The sequence below is a fragment of the Nannospalax galili genome, unplaced genomic scaffold (genome assembly GCF_000622305.1).
Source record: "Nannospalax galili isolate Female #2095 unplaced genomic scaffold, S.galili_v1.0 scaffold1379, whole genome shotgun sequence".
Taxonomy (NCBI): Eukaryota; Metazoa; Chordata; class Mammalia; order Rodentia; family Spalacidae; genus Nannospalax; species Nannospalax galili.
The window spans coordinates 537,594-563,053 of NW_008343573.1; the positions used below are offsets into that span (position 1 = coordinate 537,594).

Consider the following 25,460-nt stretch of genomic DNA (forward strand, 5'->3'; position numbering starts at 1 on the left):
AAAAAAAAACAAGTGGGGAAAAAGTGTAATATAAACAGAACTGTGGAGGGGATGTTTATACTCGATTATTTATCAACTTTAGTGTGTTCATTTACATTTTGACTATATATCGTTAAAAAGCAAACAAAGCATAGCTATACATTGAATGGCCTTAAAAACCATGCTTGCTGGGTCAGGGCAAGTCTGAAACTGCTTAGTGGTGGTTCTTTTGTGGTATCAAATAATTCAGATGGGCTTTTGTAAGACTTGTATATCAAGATGCTGGACATTATGTCCCTGGTCCCTTCGTTCTCAAGGTCCCTCCATTTTCAAGGTCCCTCTGTCTTCAGATGTCTTTAGCTGCCTTTCACTGCACTTAAATGCTACACATTGATAAAATTGCAGTTCAGAGACAGTGGACCAAAGTCATTCTTTCATGTGTTTGACAAATATTTATTGAATTTTTATTTAATGCCAGGCATAGGTTTAGGTGTTTGAATATGGTACATCAGTGAAAGAAAGTAGATATTAAATAATAACTTTAACAATACTAAAGTTAAATTAATAACATAGTAGTGAATAATAGTAAAAAAAGGACAGTTTGTATTTTAGTGTATGTAAATAACTGCAAGTAATAATAACTTTAAAGTAAAGGTAACAAAGTAATATTTTGAACTTTTGTAGGTTAAAAGGTCAGAAGAATAGAAAAAAAATGGAGTTCAATTTTTACAAAACTATTAAAGGTCAGGGTATAATATATCCTATGTGGAAATGTGTTCTGAGCTGAAGGAGGTCAGTGTAACTGAACTATATGAGAACCAACAAGGAAATCTGGAAAATGGATCTCAAAAATAAAGGGAAAGCAGAGGTAGTATTAGAGAGGTCTTGAAGAGGAGGAGGACATGTCCCCTTTCAGTCTAAGTGAAAGGGGACTGACTGGAGTAGTTGGACTTGAGGATGGTATCTAGGTGTTAATAGCATCACTGTGACTGTTGTAGGAAAAGTGGACAAGCAGAGGACAAGGATGGAATTGCAGAAGCCTGGTGAGAGGATATTTGAGCTAGACCAAGGACTCAGGTGTGGAAGGGTGCTGGGTGTATGTTAAAGGTAAAGCCAATGGAATTTGGTGCATGATTGGCTCAGGTCATGAAATAAGTAGGCTATATGGCTCAGCGTTTGTCCTAGGAACATGGATGCATGGATTTCCATTAGCTGAATGAGCAGGTCTGTGGGTGAAGAAGAATTTGGAGGAAGAATGAGGAGTTCAGGCCATGTTGGTTATGGCAAACAAGGGGCAGGTCAAAGCTGGAAATATAAATTTGGACTTTATCAAAATACAGATGATATTTAAAGCCCTGAAACTAAAACAAGACCACCAGAAGAAGGTGTCTGGTGGAACAGAAAGGCTAAAGGTCCCAAGGAATATCAGCATTCAGAATTTGGAAGAAGAGAAGGAACCAGCACAAGAGTCAGAGGGGGAGCAGCCACTAGCTAGGGGAGATGAGGCATTTTAGAAGGAATAGTAACTCGCTTGTGTCAAGTGTTTGTACTACTGTGGGTTTAGGAGAGATAAAGATGAAGTGCTCAGCTGAGCTTTTAGCATCTGGGAGGCCACCAAACCCACCTCTCTGATTGCCTCCTCTACCTGTTCAAGCGGCAGTAGGGTTCATGTAGGTGCATCTCCCCCAGTCCTACAGATACCCACTCTTGGGCTGATGTGCATGGTAAGCAGCTCCTGTGAATCAGGAACAGTGTTTACTAGAATGAGCACACAAAGATAAACATGTGTACGTCTGTCCTTACATATCTTACAGTCTATGGAGAAAAATAACAAGAATGGAATCTGGGACTACAGAAATAAGAGGGTTGAGATATAGGAAAATTATGAGAGTGCAGAGGACAAAGAGATTTTCTCTAGAGGTTGAGTCTCAGTCTGATGTAGCCTCTGAGTTTGATCTGGAAGAATGAGTAGGATTTGTAACTAAAGAGGTAGAGTAGAGCAAATGGGTGGCATAAAGGGAACATGTCAGCAAAGGCAGTCAGGTAGGTAGGCCAGAAACCTGCTTCTGGCCTGGTCTCTGAAGATGAGAGCCTTGAAAATAGGAGGCTGGGCTCTATTTCTAGCCAGTCTGGATCTCACTGAAGAGTTTGAGCCATAGAGAGATGCAATAAAGGTTAAAAAAATGATATTTGCTGCCTTCTAGTTTAAAGATCAGAAGAACCATGGGAAAAATGGGATTTAAAGGGTAGTCTGGTTGGTTCTCATCTAAAAGGTGGCATTTGAGTAGAATATTTTATAGGTGAGAGTGTGGGCATATTCTTGTCTGAGGGAAATGTTCCAGGAAGAGAGAGATCAGTGTAACTGATGTGTTTGAAGAACCCAGAAGACAAAGGGGGAGCACAGCTTGATGTCAGAGAGATCCTGGGGTGGAGGAAGACATGGACCCTCAGAAGAGCCTGGACCAGAGGAGAGGCATGGTGACATCTACATATTAGTAGTGTCCCTCTGGCTGCTGAAAGAGAAGTAGAACACTAGGTGACAAAGATAGTATTGCAGACAATGACATCCTGAATAAGGGCAGGGGACAGATAGGGGACATGGCCTTGAAGAACACAGAACTGTGGTGTAGAGCTGGGTCTCTGGGCCCTCCTAAAAACTACACAAGCCTTCTGAATGCAGTGTCCTTGGCCTCTGCCACTGTATGCACTTGTCACCCTTACCCTGGCCCCACCTTCTTCCCAGCCAGCACTCAAGCTTCACCTCCTTAATGACATGAACCTGGTTTATTTTGGGAATACCACCACTTTGGTATTAAAGAAACAAAAGAGCCCTCTGCCTGGCAGAATCTCAACCTGTACCCCACCCACTTTAACGAGGCAATCCTGGAGCCTGAGAAGTGGACCATCCAGGTCCCTTCCAGCCCACACCCTCTCCTCTCCCTTCGCATCTGTCTGAAGCAGGTGCATGCAGCAGTCAGGAACTGTTGAGCAAAGCAGCTCTTAAGACCCAGAGAAGGCCATGCACCGTGCCATCCGACCAGCAGTGCCACCCAAAGGGCCAAGCAAGCAGATGGGCCTTTCCACAGAGTCTCATAAAGCACAGACCAGGCAGCCTGTCTGTTCTTTTTCCCTAGAATACCAGCCCCAGGAGCATGTCTATTGTGCCAGACAATGGAAACTCACTTGTCCTGGATTCTCTCAATCATTGGCCAGCTGGGTATATTGGGATGTAATAGTTAGTGGCCCAGAAGAGCACCATCAAGGATTTCTGGAGGTTGGAACCCCTGCACTGCAGGGGAAGGGTCTGGCCTGCAGACAGCCCCCAGCATCCCCATTCTTGTGCCGCTCAGGGGAACAGCCTTTGAGGCAGGCATGCAGGCAGACTGGCTTCTTCCTGAATCTGCCCATAAAAGGATAAAAGTGCTGCTATCTGGTCGGCATTGGGTGGGATGGCTGATAATAAATTTTTTTAAAGTGCAGATTTTCCCCCTTTTTGCAAGGATGTGTGCATGTGTGTGCGGGTGTGCCTGCTATCACAGTTTGCAGTCTGTATGTGCTAACAGATGGATCCAGCCTCATCTTTTATCCGGTGTTACAGAAGATAAAACTGAAACTGGGTGACTTGCTGCTTTTTCAATTGAAGGGAGGAAAAAAAATTAAATAAAAAAGCTCTTCAAGGCAAGCTCTTATGGTACAAAAGACTGGTCCAAAATCTCATCTGGCTTGCTTGAACGGCATAGCCGTTGTCAAGTGACTTTTCTCCTCCCCCTCTCTGACTTCTCAAATATATGATCTCTTGTCAGAAGTAGGCCAAGCTTGAAGGCGGTCATGAATTATATATCAAGGGACATCATTACCCAGAAGTCTTGAACAAATGCCCCATGGTTTAAATTTTACAGATTTTTCCCCCACCTAGTAGCAGCAATTTCTGCCACTGTATTCTGTCCGAGATGGACCAGGAAAGTGTTTTCACAAAATGCACAATGAGACATTATGCTAATAAAGGTGATTGTGCAATGGCTGAGAACCATTCCTTTCTGAAAGAAGGCTTTTATCCCTCACACGCTGCCCACACTCCAGGTACTTAGACCATCCTTCTCTACTTATCTGGCCTTATATCCACAGAAGTCAAAGACATTCAGAATGAAGGCTGATTGAGAGAGGGAAACTGGAGTCAGCTGGAGCTTCTGGGCCCACCCTTTATGGAAAAGACCCTGCCATTTCATTTGAATATCAAATATGCTTCACCCACCCATTTATTCACTAAGATTCAAAAAGGGCTTTGTAAGAATCCTCTTATCATCTGAATGTATCTTATCATCTGAATAGCACTTTTATAAAATATATTTTATTTATCATTTTTATTTTATGTGTATGAGTGCATTGCCTGTGTGCGAATGCGTCCATGTCGTGCAGTGCTCATGGAGGTCAGACGAGGGTGTCAAATCCCCCTGGAACTGGAGTTATGGATGGTTGTCAGCCACCGTGTGGGTGATGGGAACCAAACTTTGGTCCTCTGCAAGAGCAGCTGGTGCTCTTAACCCCTGAGATATCTCTCCGGCCCCGGACACAGCGCTTTTAGATCAAAGCTTCTTAAACTGTGGTTCACATATGGGGTTGCATAATTGGATGTGGGGGTCATGAAAAATTTGACAACAGTAAAAGATTTCTGAACCAAAACTTAAAATCAAACGTCACGAATTCAAGGTGTTTCTGTTGCACTGGCCCATTTTGCATTGTGAGACTTTATTGCAATCTGGGCTCTGAACACACAGCATGCAACACCAGGGAAAGCTGCCTGAAACACCTCTGCTCAGATTCCAATTGCAGTGTTTTTGCTGTGAGTGCAAAGTTTTCTGATCTAGAAACAAAATGGTTTAATTGTGGAAAACAAAGAATTTTAATATTTTTCTGCCATCATTTATGAGCATATATGCATAAAATTAGTATATCTTTTTATTTTATTGTATTAGAGAAATAGGTATATCATCTCATAAGATACAGATTTGTCTTCATTTGAAGTAAATGATCAAGTTATATGTATGCCAAGGACTTGTTTTTAAATACATTTCTTTATGATTTATTATTAGTGAATGTTTGGTTTGTATACATATTTGTTATATAGCCTGAGTCACAGAAAAATTTCTCAGGTGAAAGAGGCCATGAGTAGAAAGGGTTTCAGAAGCCCTGTTCTAGATAGTAAGAGCCACCATGGCTGCAGATGTGTGCAGATATGGCCTTCCCTGGTGGGTATCAGAGTCTCCTTCCAATACATTTGTCTAAGAGGATATTGTGAAGTTCCGAGTTATCCTTTAACAGCCTTGAGAGGAGCTAAGAATAATTCTTTATCTCAGTCTCTCTCTCTCTCTCTCTCTCTCTCTCTCTCTCTCTCTCTCTCGTGTTATATACACAGATGTGTGTGCAGGTACCATTTGCACACTTGCACAGTCAAATGTAGGTTTACTATAACACTTTTGAGATATGAAGAGTGCATGATGCTTTTCCAATTTCAGAGATGACCTACTACAGCAGGACACAGATGTAAATGGTGACAATATAAAAATATATATGGTATAAAATGCAAATCAGAGGGTCCTATCTGATGACACCTGTCCCATGTAATGAAAAGTAAAACCCTACAAAAAGAAAAAGAGTGTAGGTTCCTTAGAGGATTTGTGAGGCCCTGTGGTTGTGCCTGCTGTATGTTGCAGCCCAGACCTCTCTCACATCCCATCCCCATCATTTTCTTGCACTTCTGCCACACCCGGTGGTTTGGAGTTCCTTACAGGAGGCGTCTCATCACATCTGTCCATTTAAAAACTTTTAAAATTATGAGTGTCTGTATGTATGTGTACATGAGTGCATCTTCCCATGGAGGTCAGAAGAAGACATTGGATCCCCTTGGAGCTGGAGTTCCAGGCAGTTATGAGCCATTTGACAAGGGTGCTGAGAACTGACCTCAGAACAGTATGTGCTCTTAACCAATGAGCATCTCTCCAGCCCACTTCTGTCTGTTCTTATTGCTGTGTGCCTTCTGCTTGAGCATCTTTTTCTCATGTCCCCATGAGCCTGGCTAAATGCCGTGTGGGTTCCAGGCTCAGCTCAGGCACTAGTCCCTCCATGAATCCTTTCCCAGTCAGAGCCCCATCACCATGCAGCTCAGGTTCTGTGCCATCACTGGCCTTCTACATCATCTCTGTTTCCCACCATGGCGACCACTGCATTGTTTTTAACTCTTGTGCCACTTATTATTTTCTGGTAGTTCATGAGCTGTTAACAAATGAGGATGAGGTGCCACACATTGTTCTCAGGATCTTCCTACCAGAGCTGCAAGAAGTACGGGAAGTTAGTGAGAGTCTGCAGGTGCACAGGTCTTAGTGAGATTCATCCTCCTCACCACTGTCGGGCTGTCTGGACATATCCCAGTCAAGGACTCCATATATTTGTGAGACTCCATGATTGTCTTTTGTGTAGTTCACATGTGTGACTATACCTAGACCCTAACTGAGATCATTGTCAACATCCTGTACATATCTTAAGACCCTTATTCTTACTACCATGCTCAGTTGATACCCTGAATGAAGTGACTTCCAGATCTGTGGCTTCTAGTCTAACCCTGGTAAGAAAGGAGGTTCCTCTAGGAGAACCGACATAGAATTCAGATGCAGACACCTTCTGCTATTGACTGGCTCTGTGCTCTGAGATATTTACCTAATGGCTCTGGAGACCAAAAGTTGCCATGAGAAGCTACTTGGATAAAAAGACATTATTTTGTAAAGTTCTTGGTTTATAAAAGATATGCATAAATATTGGCCATCGCTAAGATGAAGAAATCCAAGTTTGCAGTTGAGTAAATCAGAGGATTATTAATGATACAGCAAAATGATTTTTGCCATTACCCATTGTCTTAGTTCAGGATGCTGTCACGGTCCAGTATCTTAAACAACAGAAATGTATTCTTCACAGTTCTGGGGACTGGAATGTCCACGATCAATGTGGTGATAGATCTGCTGTCTGGTGACGGTCTGCTTCCTAATATTCAGATGGCAATTTTCTAATTGTATGAGCACATTGAGGGTGGGAAGATCAGCCCTCCAGAGTCTTCCCTGATAAGTTTGTGGATCCCTTTCAGGAAACTCTAGCTTCATGACCTCGCTACTCCTAAGTCTCTACATACCATCACACTAGGGATGTAGGTCCGACATTTGAGGGCATATAACCATTTAGGCTGTAGTAGTTGTTCTGTGGTTGTATTATATATTATCACTCTCAGTTAAAAAGAAAAGTCATCTAGCTGGACCTGAACATTAGAATCAAAGAAATCCATTTGCTATTTGGCTAAGCATTTGGCTTAGTTTGGCAAAAAAGACCTACCTTGCTGGGATAGAGATTTTAGGGAGGAATGAGTGACACAGGATGGGAGAGGCCACACTCAGCAGAGAACAGAGCTGGCTTTTGGACAGGGTAGTTGAGAACTTGTTTCTCTGAAGCTACCTTGCTTTCTTCCTGTGGCTCCAAGTCCTACCTGGATTGTAACCAGCTTGTTCTGAGCCCCTGGTAAACTTCCAGGAGGGAGTATAAAGTACTTAAAAGCCATTTTCTCTAGCAAGGTATGAGACTCAGTGCTGGGCATCCCTAAACCTACATTTGACTGTGCAAGTCAGCAAGAAAGGCAACCAGCACTGCCAGACCTGGGCCATCTGCTGCCCTCCCAAATAAGGCCACGGGCATCATCCACAGGGCAAAGGGAGGGGACAGCACTTGCTCAGGTGGCTTTCAACTCTGGCATTCAGGAAGTCTAATTTATAGCTGAGCCAGCTGTCACTCATAGACTAGGAAGGGCAAAATTATCTTCATTACTCTGCTTGCAGCTCTGGTGCCTGCAAAGCCACTGGGTCCCACCACATCTAGAATTAGCTCTGAGCCCTTGGGCTTTTAATTAAAGGGCTCTGTGAGTCAGATGGTTTATGGTCGGCCTCACATCTTCAGGAAGACACGGAGGGAGGTCCTTGCTCTGTCGTCTCCTTTCAAATCTGCTGCCTCTCCAGTGTGAGGACGTGGATCAGGAGTCCCACACAGACTGCAGGAAGGATAGGAGGCTAAGCTTTGCCCCCAGCTCCACCATCACTAGGCCCTGGAGGCTCTGAGATAGTAGGTATATTGCTTGCCATTGCTCTTTTTCTTGTGAGGGCCAGAGTTGAGTTGGACCAGCCCAGTGGGATTCTCTTGTGGTTCCAAGTGCTCACCACAGCTTGTTAGTGTTTCTTAACCCAACTCTGTGTTCCACTTTGGGTGGTTTGTGCTAAATGCATTTTCAATCCTCAGTGGTACAGGAAATAAAAGGATTGTCTTTTAAAAAGTGGTTTTGAATGCATTGAAAGCACGGCTGCCAGCTGTGTGTCTCTGACAATTGCCTCCCCAGAGAAGTGCTGGGAAATCTCACCTTTCAAGATATCTCAACTTGTGTTAGAAAGGGACTTAAATAAAATTGCTTTTCTGACCAATGCTGCCAGGGTCAACTGGTAGCGATTATTTATCTAAGGTGGGTCTCTGAGCCTGGAACTCTATACCGTTCCTACCCGATGCTTTCCAGAGGAGGAGAAGTCAGATTCTTTCACCTGGTGTCCCTGTGGGGATTGTGCACTGCACACACTGGAGTGTTTTCCTATGGGAAAGTGTGTACCATGACTTAATTAGAACCATCCTCTTTTCCCATAAGCCTCTGTTAGCACCTGTGGTGTACCTGGCACTCTGTTGTGTGAGAGTTCTGTCTAACACTAGCATTCCCCATCTATAACATACAACAATATTCTGCCCCATTGAGCAACCTCCTAGAGCTCCTGTCAAGAAACCCTAATTTTTTTATTTTCCTTCTAAAAGTGGATGTGTGTAAGGACTTAATTGAGCCGCTAGGCTTAAAAGTTTTCACACCAAGATATCTCAACCTTAGTGTTGCTAACATGTGAGGCAAAATGTGCCTTGTAGGGGCATCTCCTGTGCATTGTAGGATATTTAGCAGTATCCCAGACAGCAGTACCAAGCACACATCAGTTACGATGGCTAAAGGTATCTGTAGGCATTGCCAAATGTCTGATCGGTATTTGTAGTTACCAAAGTACCCTCTGTCCATTTCAGAGGAGGAAGTGTCTGCAATCCAACTAGTTGCAGAAAGATGTAGTTACAGTTGAAATAGCACATCTTCTTATGGACCCATTCGGTGGTATGTAGCCAATGTTTAATTCATCGATTATCTGTGATTAATTAAACAAAACTGATTAGGGCATGTGCCAGTTTCCATGGTGTAAACATTCCCATGATGGCCGCTTTAAAGGCACTTGCCTGACCCCATTGAATGTGAGGTTGGGAAGAGATGTATATAGACTTGGCTTTGGTGAGTTGGTGCTAGAGCTTTGGAATGTCACTGGGTTCCTGTATGCTGTTGCTCACACAGTGGCCAGCACTGTGCTCTTGCTCTCTTCTGGAACTTGCTCTTCTATCCCAAAGACAGCTACCTACAACTGCGATGCACTGTGGGGGAAGCAGCCTGGCAAGGGTTTTTGAGCACCTCTTCTGAAGTGTAGAGTAAGTAGAGTGGAATTTTCTCCGTTGCCTGTTAAATGACAATTTCTTTCCAGTCTTTCTACTTATGGAGTTGTAAAAGCAGTGGGACAGCTCTGATCTTGCAGCAGAAGCCTCAGAGTGCTCACCAATAGGCAAGATCTCCTGGACCAAAATGACCTTGTAGACAGGAACTGGGTGCTTTTGCTCACTATCCAACATGTTGAGTGCAAGGTGCGTGGGAGGTGTCAGGTGGGGACAGCTGATGAACTGCTGGTCGGAGCCTAGGAAAGGGTCTTGGCTGGAGCCATATATGGTCAGTAATGACTGTAATGACTGTGAGTAAGCCTCAGTTTCCATACCGGTGACGAGAAGGATGGTATCCCTTTCTGCTATGGGTATAAAGAGCAAGTGAACTATCTGCCTGAGCTTCAGATGCCTGTTTACCCTCTTCCTCCTCAATATAGTGGCCGGTTGTCATAGTATTATAAACTCACTGACCCCAAGGATCTGGCTGGTCTTAGCTTTTTCACCTTAGCCACAGCTCAGTGCCAAGTACCCCTAGTCAGCCCTGTGCCTTGGTCCTGGAAAATGCTAGCACTAGAGAAAAACCACAGTTGGACATCTAAAGATGTATGATCTCCTCCTGTCTATGATGTCACCTCATTATTCAACCTTTGGGAGTAGCATGCTGTGACTAGGATGGAGATAACTCCATAATGGGTTCCCTGAGCATTTGAACTGTTCATGGTGAAGGTGGCAATTCCTTGCAAAGGATCTAAATACAGAAGACAGATCATTAGATGTGTGCGTTACAAAGTTCTTTCTTTGTGCGGAAGACAAGGCCACAGTCCAAGAGGAATGAAACTGGTCATGAGGTTGGTGGGACAGTGTAGAGAGAAAGTGATGAAGCAGCACACAGGCACTAAACACCAAAGTTTAGAAGAGGAGAGGTCAGTGTGAGCTGTGGTATTGGGGGAAATAAGAGAAGACTTCCTGGAAGAAGTGACTGCTGGCCATCAAGAATGATAGAAGGGGCAGGGCAAAAAGCTAGGCTGAGAGGACATGAAGCTCGGGTGATCACCTTTGGGTTTAAGCTGACTGTTCACGTAGAAGATGAGCCCCAGTTAGTATGGGCTCATTTCTGCATGGGTGTGAACATCTGGTTTAAGAACACAGAATTTGCTGGGAGGTGGTGAGTATGGCAAGCGTATTTGGCTCCTGTCACTGTCTCTCGGGACCTTGTCCCTATTCCTTCTCCTCTTATCTCCATGCTTCCTCTTCCTTTCTCTCTGGAACAAGGTGTGAGGTACTAAGGACCCTGATAAGGAGAGAGATCTGTTCCCTGTACTGCTGGGACTTAGGAATCCCCTAGCTTCTGAGGGTGAATGAAGTACTGGATGCTGATTATATGACTCCTGATTTGCCTTGCAGCAAGAACCCCAGGACACAGAGCAGCTGTGCCTTTGTCTGGAGAGGAGCCAGTGTCTGTCTGGCAGACCAGGGGTGGCCTTGTCAGCACCACAAATAAGCCGGTTCCCAGCTGTCACAGGTAGGTTGAATCCCCTTCTGCCCTTACCAGGAGTGATGCGAGAGTCTAATTTCCCCAGTGCCTCCTTTATGAGAGTTTGTCTGTCTGTCCATGCACATGAAGATGGCTGGCTCCAGAGTGTCCAAACAAAATAGCTTTGGGTTCTCTGTGGAATTTAGAGAAGAGATTGCTGGGAAATAGGATGAGTTAGGTATCCTTGCTTGTGATGCCTTCATGAAGAAACTGGGGCTCAGATTATAAAGTGATACTGCTGAGGCAGTACCAATAGGAACAGACCCTTGGGAGCCAGAAGCTGAGCACCCTGGGCATCAGCATAATCCTATTAGCCAAGGACAGGGCATTCTGCAGGAATGGTTGTAGTTTCATGGTGTTTCTTACAGAGGTCAGCCTCCTATGAAGATTCCTTTCTCAGGTGGCAATGTGTGTCATAGGTAAAGCTCTAACAGAAGCTCCACTGAAGAGCTATTAAAGGCATTGAGGGTCCCAAGACTCTCAAACATAGCTCAGCCCAAACCCCTCCATTGTGCTGATGTTGGTGAGGGCATTGTCCCAAGGGCTTAAATAGACTGGGATCAAAGCAGAAATGAAAGCCCAGATCTGCTACTCCTTCTGGCCTGCTTGGGTTCCAGCCTGACCCTATGCCATAGCTCCCAAAAGCTGTTGCTGTGGAAGGCACTGAGGCCAGGGCCATTAGGAGTTCCAACATAGCTGTGGGACTCAGGTGGTGTTTGCCATGTGTGAAACTCATGTGGCTTTGGGTGCCTGAGTACTGGAGGTCTCTGCAAGATTTGGTAGAGCTTGGAGCAAACCAGAGTAGCTGGAACTTTAACAGAAAACACCTCTCACCACAGAATTCTCAGCTTGTGCTCAGTACAGTACAATCATGTGTGTCACTTGTGACTTCCTTACTCTGACTGAGGTGGTACCAGCTTCAAACTTCTGAAACCTTTATTTGCATGAGTTGGTCTAAGGCAGCTTTGCCTCAATCATTTAGGACAGTCTTACTTGCTAGAGTTCAAATGGTGGCTTTAAATGCTAGGTAGCCCTAATCATTCTGAAATAGAGCTAGTAGTCCTACTGTAGAGATAAGGCCACCAAGGTGCAAAGAATATGCATTTCCATGAGCTTGAAGTCTGCAGTTTCTGGACTCACAACTCAGGCTTTTGCCCAGCCCTGTTCTGCTCACACTGGCTTCTAGCTCTGCTGCCCTCCAGTCCTCCCCAGCAGTCACTGAACATTCACTGCCCTCAAAGAAGCTGCATTTGACAAATTAAGCCATCCATAGTCCACTTTTGTACAGACCTCTTCCTAGTTACAATAGCCTTGAATAAGATACAGAACCGCCTCTTAAGGAATTGCCCATCCCATGACGGACAGAAAGGATCAGCACAGATAGCCATGGTCCTTTGGAAGAGAAAGCTCATTTGATTTTCAAAAAAATAGCCCAAAGAGGTTTGCTGGTATATTATCTCTATGTGAACTGCATTTAACTAGAGTATCATCTGAATATCAGAAAATAATGGCTGACTAAGGATCGCCCAGTCAAGGCCAAGTTCAGGGGTGGACCCAAGTCTCCTGTACTGTAATCAAGTCATCCTCCTGGATTGTATGATCTGGAGACAGTCAGGCAGAAATTCTGTCTGGACCGTTTATTTCTGTCTTCTACCTTTCTTGTGGAGACAGGATAGGATGTCAGCTACTGATACCTCTGACTTAAGTTGTGCTCCTTACCACTTCCTAAAGGTGACACACCTGTAGTTGCTTCCCTGAAGAGAGAAGAGGGAAGGTAGAAGTGTCTGTTGTGTTTAATTATCTTATTACTCAGAGCTGTCAGAAGAGGAAGCCAACCTCCTTGGGTTTCAATTACATACCCTGTGCCTCCCTTCCCCTCCGACTCCCAAAGCCCCTGGAATAAAGAACACTCTGAAAACTGTCTTCAGGAAAAGGGATTTGCCCTGGCCATTTGTTCGGGGAATAAGAAGTGGCCCCACTGAAAAGTTGAGTGGAGTATGCTTAAGGCTCCAGCCTGTGTAACAGGGACACCCACCTTAATGGTTGCTTAGAGGTGACAAAGAAAACAACCACTTATGAGCCTGGAAGTAGAGATCAAGATTTTCTTTTTGTTCTGCCACCACTGGCCACTTGCACATCCTTCACTACCTGCTGATTCCAGCCACCAACCATGAGGAAAGCTGGATCCACTTCCTCACGATAGAGCCAAGGGGCTGGGGGTCCACATGCCCATTTCCCTACTCACGCTTAACACAGGGTAGCAGCCTCAGCCACCTCCGAGTTGCTCTCACCATGCTATGTGGATAATAGATGCATCACTAGGAAGGCTGAGCTGCATCTTCCCACCACACACAACAGTGCCTGCAAGTGATGACTTTTGGTAAGCAGCATTTTCTCTAAATCAGAGCACACAGGCAGAATGACTCTGCAAACAGGGGAAGAACTCCACTGTGTGTTATCTTAGGTGAGGCCTGGGGCCCAAGAGGAGACTGGGGCTGATCAGAGCTGCCAGGCTTTTCTTGTGTCTACAAGTCTTGTGATATCCCATAGGCACATGGCAGAAACAGTCCTTCAGAGCATGGACAACAGACTGTTGCTTTCTTATTATTGTTTTACTTTTCCTGTATCGATGAATGAATTGCGTTCAAGACTGAGTTCCTGATTTCAGAAGAAAACCAGATTCTTTTTTCCTCTTGGCTTGAGAATCTTAAGAAGACAGATTCTTAGAGAAAAAGTGAAAACAAAAGTAGGCTTTAAATGCTGCCTGCTTCCCCGCCGGTGCCCAGGAGGTGGTACAGAGGCTAAAGCACCTACCCTCCAGGCGGGGCTGGAGCCTGCTTGCAGAGGGGAAAGAAAGCTAGGCATATGGAGTCATGTGCTGATCCCAGTGGAAACCGGGCTCCTGTTCCTGCGTTAGGTTGTGTTCTGTCCAGCAAATTTAGGCGCATAGCAGTTTCTACACTGGAACCTGTGGTCTGTCCAGTGACCTTAATTCAGTCTTAGGTAGGAAAGCCACAGAGGCCTCACTTCTAGAGGACTAACTGATCATAGAAATACCAAGTGGTTCTAGTTCTGAATTTCAGGACACAAAAAAATCAAGGCCTGCTGGTATGTGAGGCTAATGAGCTCAAGAAACCTTTGGAAACAGTTTGGAAACAAAGAGAGGAAGAATTGTTACAAAAGAGGGTTTGTGTGGATTGTCCAGAAGCCTTCCAGAGAAACTGGATATGTGGATGACCAACCCCATGGGGCCGTGGATTTGCATTTGAGGGACCCTATAACCAGATATGTCTGGGTCAGTTTGGGTTGTGTCTCTTGGCACAGCCAGATTATCAGCAGGGAATCTTTCTTCTCTGAGAAACATCAAGGTTTGGTTGATAGAGCAGACGGCATCATTACTACACATGCCCACAATACATGAGACTGTCTAAGAGCACAGGGTGGAACATAGATGTCAATGAAGTCTTGTGTCAGTACTCTTGACAGCTCAGAAGCTGGCTGTGGGTTAACACATGGGCAAGTCACTTGACTATTTTACAGCAGTGTGGCTTAAAAGTGAGATGGTGGCCTGAAATGTCACATAGGCAGTGGCTCAGAGCCTTTCTCAAATGTAGTCTGTTATCTTTGACCTTTATGAAATTATTTAGTCTATCTCAATTATGAATTAGGAATAATTGTATGAATCTCCCAGAATTTATATAGTTATTTACATAAAGCACTTAGCTTACTTCCTGACATAGGATAGACTACCAACTAATGACAGCTGCTGTTATTGCCATTATTACTACTAATCCTTCCAGAGCTGTTCGTGTTTGGGTTTTACTCTCAGAATCTGTGAAATGGCGAAGGATTACCCATGTCCTGCCTTGGCCGTTTAATTCTTCCTGAAACTGAAAACTGAAACCAGGTGGCCTGGAGTTCTTGGGAGGGTATATGTTACTAGTGTGTGTGGAGGAACCATGGGCAAAGAATTGCCTGCCTGCCAGCCCAGCTGTTCAGTCCTCTGGGACATGGGAACAGATTTCCCAAGGTATCATCCCTTCCATCTACCCTGATGACCCTCACATCTCGAGCCTTCATGGCCCAACCATTTCCTTCTCCCATGAGGGGAGCCGTGTAAACACCAAGACTAGGATGTCATTTGCTGGTGCTAGCTGACATTAGTGGGCTGCCATCCAGGAGGGACCAGGGACTAAATTCCCGAACCTGCTGTGAGCACTTTGTAGCATTCCCTGCCCAGAGAGCTTTCCCACCTCCTTCCCTTCTGAATGAAGTGTGCTTGTTCCTCAGGGATTCGCTTTTATTCTAGTTCTTTCCACTGTGTTGCCCTTTAAAGTAGCTGCTTTGAGAGGGGGTTTTAGGAAATACTTAAGAGCAAGAATCCCAGCCAGAGTGCTCAAGCTCATAAATTGATACTATCTCTCAAATGATAATCTCTTGGACAAGAGACTAAGCCACTCTCATCCAGTAGAGTCGTTGTAGGATTTTAGGGGTGACAAGACATATAAGCAAAGCTTGATACACAGTAGGTTCATGATGCAATACTGTTTTTGTCTGACTCTGCCCCTTCATATTTTGTGGTGCTGGTCCCCACTCCTGGTGTTGTGGGAAAGATATCTCTTGAAACACTTTGGAGTGGAGATCTCACTCTGCTTTGGGCAATGGGGCACTTTGAAGGAGCCCACTCCTATTCCCGGCTTTTGATGCTTATCTGCCCATCATGGAGGCAGGAATGCGCTCTCTCAAGCGGGGTTTCTCATTATCTTTCTCCCCCTTTGCTTCTGTTTGCCCCCTGCCCTACCCTTCCACCACCACAGCCTCTCAAGATGAAGACATGCAGCTGTCAGCAGCTGTCTCTCAGCCCATCCTCATGGTGGGAGAGTTGGGGTGATGTGAGATCACTGCATCGGAAATCATCAGGAGATCCCTGTCCAGCCTTGGTTATATTCTCTGGCCCTAGATAGGTCATTCAGGTTTCTGGATTTTGGCTTCGCCATTTTTAAAATGGGTTTATTACTCCTGGGCTTTGTACCTCTTTCAGGCTGAGCAGAAGATTGTGTATTGAAAGGCACATTGCTGGTCACCATGTGCTATGAAAGGGCAGCACTCATAGACTGCCCTGGTATCCACATTCCCAGGCACAGAAGTGAACAGTGTGGGATTCCAGGTTGTGCTGCTTTGGAGACTGAGAGGACAGTTTGATGTTTCTTTCCTTACTTCATTTCTGTTGTCCCTTGTGGACAACAGTCCACTGTGGTTCACAGTGAACCAACCATCAGCCCTCACTTCAAAGAGTTTGGACTTCTCTCAAAGATACACTTACTCTGTGTCACTCTGTGTTTGTTTGGATGTCTAGAAAATAATTTACAGACTCTGGGGCAGATCACCGGAAGTCCACTTGCTGTCACATCCTGAAACTGCCCTTGTTGGGTCTTTGTAATCATGTCTAAAAGAAAAGAGGAGGTGGGGCTGTGCTGAGAGCTGAATCGGCATCCCTGGTTACCAGATGCTATAGCCCATGGACCCCAGCCAGACCGATGACAACAAAACCCTCAGAGATGGCTCTTGGCTCCTTCTGTGGTTTAGGGCTGTACCTTTTTTTTGTTTTTGTTTTTTTGTCTTTTTTGAGACAGGGTCTCCTTGTAGCCCCAGCTGTCCTGGAACTCACTATGTAGACCAGGCTGGCCTCGAACTCACAAAGATCCGCTTGCCTCTGCCTCCCAAGTGTTGGGATTAAAGGCATGTGCCACCACGCCCAGCCTAGGGTTGTACCTTTTATTAGCTTCCTAATACACAGTGATTTGGGGGGATCACTGAAGTGGTGGGACCTGAGAACTTGCTTGTTATGGCTCTGTAGTCTACTTCCTGGTGCCCACAAGAGACTTAGGAGTAATATTAAGATGTTATTATGGCTGTTACTTGTGTATGGATTAATTTTATTTGTGAGATAAAATTCTCAAACATTGATAATATGAATAATATTTTATATATGTTGTCTCATTGTTAATCCTTCACATTACATTCTTCCTTTTTTATTCTTTGACAGTTTCATACATGTATATAATAAATTTTGATCACTCTAATACCCTCATATCCTCTCTCATCCCTCCCTCTCCCAATGAAAACCTTCTTCTTCCCAACAAGTTCCCCCCCTACTTTCATGTCTTTGTGTGTGTGTGTGTGTGTGTGTGTGTGTGTGTATGTGTGTGTGCGTGCATATATGGGTGTGTGTGTATGAATATGTGTGTGTATGGGAGTATGTGTGTATATGGATGTATATGTGTTTGTGTGATGGATCTGTATGTATATATGTGAATGTATGGGTGTGTGTGTGTGTGTGTGTGTGTGTGTGTGTGTGTGTGTGTAACCCATCCACTGAGTTTAATTAAGATTGCTTCTTGAATGTGGGTCAGGGGGTCATTTACTGGAGTGTGGACAACTTATCAGTGGCTACAGCACTGATGATAACGGCACCCCTCCCCAGTAACCCTTACCTGCCAACAGTCCCTCACAGAGAGGTGGGGCTCATGAACTTCTGTGTGGTTGTTCAGCTTACCAGGTAATAGAATGTTTAATGTATTTGAAGATGGGAAACTTCTGGAAGCATCTGTAAGTATCAGAGTAATACTTGGATGGATGGAAAACACTGGGCAGGATTTTAGCCATTCATGGAGACTTGGTGTTCTGATTTTGTGGTTGAAGGTAGCAGGTCCCAGTTGGGTGAATGAGTCCTGTTTATGCCTCCAAAACAGATTAATAATATGAAAGAGAAAGCAGGTGTTGGAGTCACAGGAAAGTTCCCCTGAAGCCTGGTCACTTCAGGAGAATTTCTTTTCCTTCTCGAACCTTCCTAACTCACCTGGACTCTCAGACAATGATACAAGGTGAGGGAGATGACTTTCATCTCGAATTTCAGAAATTTACTATCTTCGGTGTCTGACCCCAGCCCTGTGCCAGTCAGGCTGTACTCTGTAGCCAGAAATGGAATTTATGGGCACCCACCTACCAGAGGACTCTCTTCTCCATTTCCACCACTCCCTGTTTTCCCCAAACAAAGGTCCCAGCTTCACAACTCTGCTCAGAAATCACTTTCTCATCAGGCCAAGGACATTTCAAAGTGACTGTTTTCTCTATCATTTCCTTCCCTCCTCCCCCACTTCACTTCCTGTTTTTTTCTTCCTCTTTCTCCACCCCCACACCATCTCTCCAGGCATGTCCCCGATGTCTGAGAACAGGAACAAAGCCCAGTGTGTTGATTATCATGATTTCCTGGGGTGCTCTGTGACTGTGGCTGCTCAGAAATGGGGCAAGCCCAGCCTCAGTCGGGCACATGAGTTCCACCCGGAGTCAGGCAATAAGCTGTGGCTTTCAGAGGCACCTCCACCCTCCCTGAACCAGAACCTAGTAAGAATAATCCTCCATGTCTTTAGAATACTTATAACTTCCAAAGAACTTTGCCCTGCATTTGATGGCAGAATGTATGAATAGATAACTCCTGCTGTTTTGTGCAGTAACTATGGTTCATTTGAGATGGACAAAAAGGTTTAGGAGTTAGATGTGTTAGATGTGGACTCATTTATTTTTATTTTTTTATTCTAAATGCATTTATCTTGGGCAATCTCAATTTCATACGTGTGTATACAATGTACTGTGACCATATTTAACCCAATACTCTTTTATCCTCCTCCGTCTCCTGGTGACCTCTTTCTTCTCACCTAGTTTTCCTCCTGTTTTCATGTCTCGTGTGTGTGCATGCAGTCGGTTGGACTCATCTCTTGTGCGTGTGCATGCAGTCGTTCAGGCTCATCTCTTGTGTGTGTGTGCATGCAGTCGGTCGGGTTCATCTCTCGTGTGTGTGCATGCAGTTGGTCGGGCTCATCTCTCGTGTGTGTGCATGCAGTCGGTCGGGCTCATCTCTCATGTGTGTGCATGCAGTCGGTCAGGCTCATCTCTTGTGTGTGTGTGCATGCAGTCAGTCGGGCTCATCTCTCGTGTGTGTGCATGCAGTCGGTCGGGCTCATCTCTCGTGTGTGTGTGCATGCAGTCGGTCAGGCTCATCTCTCGTGTGTGTGTGCATGCAATCAGTCGGGCTTATCTCTTGTTCTGTACTGTACTTTCTTTGTGACTCTGTAAACATTCTAGCTATGAAAAGTTCAGGAAAACTTTGTTCTTTGGAAAAATGCCATGAATGGTACCTCACAAGATTGGGGGGGTACATATTAAGAAAATATCTCTCTAGAAGAAGTCACATGATAAGCCTGGCAGAGATGATTTCGTTAGTGATTGTTAGATCTGCTTTTCTTCTCTGATTTGGCTTTCTGCACAAAAGAGTGGCTGTTCAAATATACAACAGTCAGAAAATTCTCTTTAAGAACTGATATTCAAAGAAAGATGGTGTATATCTATTACTGTTTTTCTGGAGAGAGAGAGAGAGAGAGAGAGAGAGAGAGAGAGAGAGAGAGAATTGCTCGTCACTACAAAGCAGAGCCCACCCACTGCTGTGTCCCTGGTACACAGTATTCCATATCAGTGTTTTTCTAATGAGAAACAAAGAGACCACTCTAGCCCCATGTCTGGGATAGACTGTTTTAGTAATTTAGTTCCCCCATGGTAAAGCCATAAAAATTACAAAAACAGCAATCTTGAAAAGGTTTTAACCTCCCTTTTTGAAAATCCATTTAACCAAGGGAGGGGAGCTGGAGACATGCCTTAATGGGTCACGTGCTTGCTGTGCAAGTGTGAGCAACTGAGTGTAGATCTCCAGCACCCATGTATATGCTGTGCAGGCATGGCAACTCACCTACAATCCCAGTGCTTAAGATGTAGGCACAGGGGTAGCCCAGAGACAAGCTAGCTAGCCTAGCCAAATAGGTGAGCTTTGGGTTCAGGTAGGTGAGTTCTGCCTTAATATGTAAGGTGGACAGCAATTGAGGAAGATGCCCAATGTCAACCTCTGGCTTCCACACACATTCACACACATGTACATAACACACCACTGTGCACACAAGTGCACCCATATGCATGTGAGCATGTATACAAATACATACACCCCCAGCCCCATACACAAAGCCTTCCTTTTCAAGGTCACTTGTTTGAGAAGTCAGCCTGACCATGAAGCTGTATTTTAGAAGTCCTAGTTGCCAGAGAGTCAGAATCCAATATGGATCTTATTCCCAAATTGATGATTCTTATAGAGGCTGTTTTCTTCTATGAGCCTTAGTTTCCCAACTACAGAATGAGTAGATTAGACAAGATAATCTCATGGATGTCCTTCAGCCTTGGTAATCCCTGATCCTGTGATTCTCTGTGCTCAATTTAAAACCTGCATTGTGACCACAGGAGAATTGGGAATTGCCTCTCTAGTAATGTGATTTATATTCCCTTTCCACAGGATACCACTCTCTTAAGGACAGAGACTCTCAGGGACTGCAGTCCTGATTTGGGGAGCCACTTGCTGTGGCCTCATAGCCGTTCCACTGGTTTGTCCTTTCAGCCTGGGTTGGTGACACGGAATCACCGGAGATATTACCAGGTAACGAACTGCTGGATTTAGCTACAGCAGAGAGCACATCGATAACCAGCATTTTAGTAGGAAGTGTGTAATGTGCATGTTTGTAGAACAGATGAAAGTATGGAGGATACACATTTCCCTAGACTTGTCATCTTTGATTAGAAGCTGTGCTTCCTAACACCACATCTAAAGAAAAAACAAACAAAAGACATAATAATTGACGTGTATTTTAAGGAAACTGTGATCATGAAGTGGTCTAAGACCTCCGAGCTGATTAGCAGTGTGCTCAGTGGGGTCTGGGCTGTTCTGGGTCTTTAGAATGTTTAGACGTGAAACACTAGCTCGGTATGACACATAGGAGAAGAGTAAATTAGAGCTGGAGTTTTGGTCATTAGCATCATCCATTTAAGATAAAGTACAGTTGGTATCCTTTCTGCCTTTATTAGCTAAGCATATTTAGACAAGCAGAAGGGAAAGTTCTTTGGTAGCTAGCCTGAGATGGGATGGAGACCTGATTTGCATCCTATTTGCTATAACACTTTTAAGGACAAATGCAGTTCATGAAGTTGTCATCTAAGAATACTTGCAGTGCACAGGCCAAAGTGTACCCTTGCCACTGCCCTTTTCCTGACCACCAGCATATTGGCTCTCTCATAGCCCCTCCCTACTTTCCATTAGTAGTGGACATTTTTTCTTCCTATGAAAAGTACATGACCACATCTACTTGAACGTCTTCATTGTATTTGTATATGATGTGACTGGCAATCCTCTCCAGTTTAATTCATAAAGATTGGGAGGAATTCAGCTTTCTAGACTCTAGCTTATTAACACATATCCTTTAGACATACCCAGCACACACCATGGACAAGACCAGAAAACATAAAGGCAAAACTCATATACTGAAATGACTGCCCACTTCATTCTGTCACTGGTCACTGGAATTACCTATCTCTAACTTCTTAACTGAAGCTCTTTTTCACTTAAGTGATCATTAGTTTCCTTGAAAGCTAAAACAGAGACAATTTATGAAGCCAAGTATAGACAGAGGGTAAGGCCAGGTGGTCACTACTGTATTTCCCAAAGCTGAGTTCCTAGACCTTCAGCCCCAGAATTGTTCCCTGTTCATTCTTTGGTGAACAGCCCGAGCTTGGGCTTCCTTCCTTTCTAGTTTCTTTCAATAGAGTGCTACCTGAGCTATGGTTCTATCTAGAGGAAAGAGAAGAGCTTTGGGAATTACACCAAGCTTGCTGTGCACTCAGCTCTATGTATTGCCTCAGTGGCTTTGGTTAGGTCATTGTTGACTTGCTGAGCCTCCGTGTCCTCACCTGTAAAATGCATTGTGTGAGAGGCTGATGGTGAGGACTAAAAGAGATAAACAAGGCATTGGCATAGTTTCTTGCTTCTAGTGAACCACAGCAAAGGTTAGTTCCTTTCCCCACCCAACTTATGTAGAGCTACTTAATTACAGCTCTGACCCCATAATAATCCAGGAACTGAGTACCTATAATTTGGGGGCAGGCAATGTCCCCAACACCATTAAGCCCCAAGCAGTTAAAGAAAGAGAAGCTGTCATCAGGCTTTGCATTCCAGAGCTTCTCTTCAGTAGCACTTGGGACACCTTCACCAGCCTGGCCATTTGGAATGCTTGCTCTCTGCACCGTCATATGCTATGCCAAGACCCAGGTCTCTCCTAGCCCATTGACTCTATCCCTGGTGCCCTGAACTACCAGCTGTAAACTAACTCCCTCCCAGAAACTTTTCATTTCAGATCAGTGTATGCCCCAGGCCCAGAGGTAGGCCATGTGATTCTGGTGTTGTCTTCTGGGACTCAGCCAGATAGTTCAGTTCCAACCTCCATCTTTTCCAGGTCTTCTTTTAGTTCCTTGGCCATTAGCTCGTGGAGACATTCACCCATCTGGTCACCCATTCATTCAATAAATATTTGTGGAGCCTGTGGCATGTGGCATGTGGCAGGTGTTGCTTGGTGCTGGGGATACAGTGCAGAACAAAACAAAGTTTCTGTTCTCAGGGATCTGGCATCCAAGTAGGGTCAAGAATCAGGACTGAGTAGCAAGTGTGCACGTGTAATAGAAGGCACTGCAGAGCAACGGGAAAAGTAAGGCAGTAAGGCAAACCAGAGAGCCAGGACATTAGTAAGCAGCCATCACTGCATTGTTTAGAAGCCTGATTGGAACAGGATCAGAACACAAGTGAGGGAAAATGAGGTGAGACAGAATTGCTGGGACAAATGCTCCGAGGGAAGTGTGCTTCATCTTTATAGAGCTGTATGTAGCCAGTGGGGTTGGAACAGAAGGAATACGAGGACAGTGGAAGGATATGAGGCAGAAGGGAGTGGGCAGGTGGTGAGGATCCTTGAAGGACTTTGATGTCTATGTGGGTGCCTTTTTCTGAGATTCTTCTACCCTCCCCTCTCCCCTTCCCAATGCATCTCAAAAGTCCCATCTCCAAAATATCCCAAATAGAAACAAAGAGAGTAGGTGCTCTTACCCAATCAGGATTAGTCATCCATTCAAAACCCTTTCCTGGGTCCTGGCCACTGAGACTGGAGATGAACAAATCTTGGCCCTGTCTTTAGGAGACACCCTGGTACTTGTTCCAAATTCCTTGGGGAAGTTCATCAATAAGTTAGGTCAAAGGGAATGATTGCCCTAATTACATCCAAGTAGAACCAATTTGCTAGAGTAGGAATTTTCTACTGGAACCATCCACAGGTCATTTCTCTTACATAATAGATTATTGCCAAGTTTTGCTGTCTGCATAGGGGGAGGATCAATTCATCCAATAGATGTTTGGGTGTTCTTTTATGTCAGCACCCATACTTACCCTGAGCATAACTGATGATTAGCGTCAACTCCTACCCTGGAGTTGTTTATTGGGCCATGGACCATGCAACACACCAGTGGTGTGGTAAGAATGGGGTCAGGGAGTCCAAGGTGAGGCCGTGACTCAGAATTGGAGGTGGAATGGGGAAGCTTCCTAGGGATGTGTTTCTTCTCAGTCCTAGAAATGACAGGAAGTCTGCAGATAAAACCCAAGTAAACCAAGAACCTTCAGGACAGGATGTGAACAGTTTAAAGACGAAGTCACAGGAGAAATGGCTTTGGCTGCTGATAGGGGCTCTGTCTTCAGTGTGGCTGTAGTTAGGATCTCAGAGCCCAGGGACTCATACAAGGAAGCTGAAGGATCCTTCTGGACCTTGTGGGCCAGACTAGATGGTTATTCTAAGGACTATAGAATATTAACAGTTTTTAAGCAAAAATGAATTCCCAGGGATGGGGAGATAGCTCAGTTGCTACCATACTTGTTTTGTAAGCATGAGGACCTGAGTTCAATCCCAGAAACCATACTTTAAAAAGTCAGATGTGGTGGCCTGCAATTGAAATCCAAGTACATGCTGGGTCAAAGACAGATGGATGCCTAGGACTTGCTGGCCAGCCTCCCTAGTCACTTTGGCGAGTTCCAGTGAGAGACCATCTTAAAAAAAAGAGGTGGACAGCTCTTGAGGATTCCACATGCACACACATGTGTATATATACCTGCATATATATGTACCCAGAGACACATGACGAGAGAGAGAGAGAGAGAGAGAGAGAGAGAGAGAGAGAGAGAGAGAGCACACGAGTGGATGGCACAATAGGATTGGGTTTCAGAAAAGAGACGGCTTGATTTCATTTGCCCCTAATTCCTTTAAGTACTGATTTTAGTCCTCATCTTGTTACTGGGAGAACTTAGTCTGCTCAGCTCTAAAGGAGATTCTTATAATACATCTTGACAGAGGGTTCATAATGTTCAATGATCACAAGAGATACAAGGGCTCTTTCTGCCACCCAGTGAGTGGCTAGCTCTGCAATCAGGTTTTATATCCTGTCTCAGTACACAGGTTGCTGGGAAATAGTTAGAACCTGAGCTCTTTTTTTTTCTATTAGGCAGGCTGACTACCCAGTGCTTACACTGATCTGGTGGAATGGATGGAACTTAGGTCCTTTGCATTTTCTTCTCTTAACTCTTTGTCCACTGAATACTAAAATAGAAGTCTTCCCTTTAGAAAGTAAGCATCATTAAAAAGATAATATCTAAGTTCTTACCATCAGCTATGCACTATGCTGTGCCTTTGAATATCAAGAATGATGGTCCACATTCAGGCCCTCAATGAGTTCATAATTAATTGACAAAGACAGAGGAGCCAGTAGTCACAGGAACAGATCACAGAGAGGAGACCTGGTGTGGACCAAGTGATACTGACAGAGTGGGGATCTTACTGTCTCTCTCCATAGTCATCAGGGAAGGTCCTAAGAGTGTCTATATGAGCTGGGCACTGAAGGAGGAGTAGGAGGTAGGAGTTGGAAGAGAAACACTCCTGGTACAGAAACACCGTCTATAAATAGGGACCAGCCCTCAATTCTCTGTGATGGGGATAGCAAAGAAACAGCAAGAGAGCTTGTCATGCACAGATCATGTCTCAACTTGCTTTTTAAAAATCCATTAGTAGCTACCTCCTCATCCTCCCACCTTGTTCCAGCGGTGACTAACAAGAAGTAAATTGACTAATTTGAATTGACCTCTTCTCTGACCCCATGGAGGTGTCAGTAAGCACAATAAGATAAGGGGCACCAAGAAAAGAAAGAGGAGGAGGAGGAGGAATCGATCTCCGCCTTCCAGGTTGCTCTGTATCTCCCTTGTGGCAAAATGCAGCTTTATAGAGAAGGGTGTCTGCTGCTTCTTTGTGATAGTACCATTTGATGCCTTTCCCTTTCTCTGGGGAAGTGATGAGGGGGAGAGAGAGAGAGAGAGAGAGAGAGAGATATCTGTACACATATATATACATGA

At 44.7% G+C, this 25,460-nt stretch overlaps 1 protein-coding gene across 4 annotated transcripts in view; it reads left to right on the forward strand.

The window, feature by feature from the left end:
- The window catches only part of Fam49a (family with sequence similarity 49 member A), a 110,401-nt gene that overhangs the window by 24,442 nt on the left and 60,499 nt on the right, over window positions 1-25,460 (forward strand). For 2 of the 4 annotated variants that reach the window (XM_008839769.1, XM_029566814.1), the window contains exons 2-3: window positions 10,972-11,089; window positions 20,493-20,633. The gene's annotated coding sequence lies outside the window, so the exon portion shown is untranslated. The remainder of the gene's footprint in view (window positions 1-10,971; window positions 11,090-20,492; window positions 20,634-25,460) is intronic. The other 2 variants (XM_008839770.1, XM_029566813.1) reach the window with 1 other exon arrangement.